The sequence below is a fragment of the Octopus bimaculoides genome, chromosome 27 (genome assembly GCF_001194135.2).
Source record: "Octopus bimaculoides isolate UCB-OBI-ISO-001 chromosome 27, ASM119413v2, whole genome shotgun sequence".
In the NCBI taxonomy this organism is placed as follows: domain Eukaryota; kingdom Metazoa; phylum Mollusca; class Cephalopoda; order Octopoda; family Octopodidae; genus Octopus; species Octopus bimaculoides.
This window is the reverse complement of record NC_069007.1, coordinates 18,238,730-18,239,463: the sequence shown is the minus strand read 5'-3', so window position 1 is coordinate 18,239,463 and position 734 is coordinate 18,238,730.

Here is a 734-nt window from a genome sequence, read left to right as displayed (position 1 = left end):
CATATATATATATATATATATATATATATATATCATCTCCATCGTTTAATGTCTGCTTTCCATGCTAGCATGGGCAAGACGATTTGACTGAGGACTGGCGAACCAGATGGCTACGCCAGGTTCCAATCTGATCTGGCAGTTTCTACAGCTGGATGCCCTTCCTAATGCCAACCACTCCGAGAGTGTAGTGGGTGCTTTTTACATGCCAAATCATAAAGATTTGGCTGACTGAAGGTGCCATGCAGTGGGACTGAACCCGGAACCATGTGCCTTTGTTTTATTTAATCTTGAAAACATTAAAGAATTCACTAAAATAACAGATCTATATTTAAGAGATGAGGATTAAAACAGGGAATTTGTCTCAAAGAACAAAGGAGGAGTTTGGGCAGATTGGTATCAAAATGGTTTGTACGCAATGGAAGCAGATCTAAGAAGTAGAAAGACTGCTGTTCACCACCATCATCACTACTGCTATCATTACCATCATCATCATGAGTCACCAGTCATCATCATCACAGCTGTTAACAGCATCACCACCACAACGACCATCAATGTAAGCTACCATGTTAGATGAGTCAGGAAGGTGTGCAATTCTTCAAATAGAATCACGTCTGGATGCAGAGTGAGTGAGGAAGCCTCAGCATCATTTGTTGTTTAAAATAGCAGCCATATCCTGAACTCTATCATCTTTAAAGAGAGGAAAGACAAGTTTTGACAATGCATCCCCCCCCCCC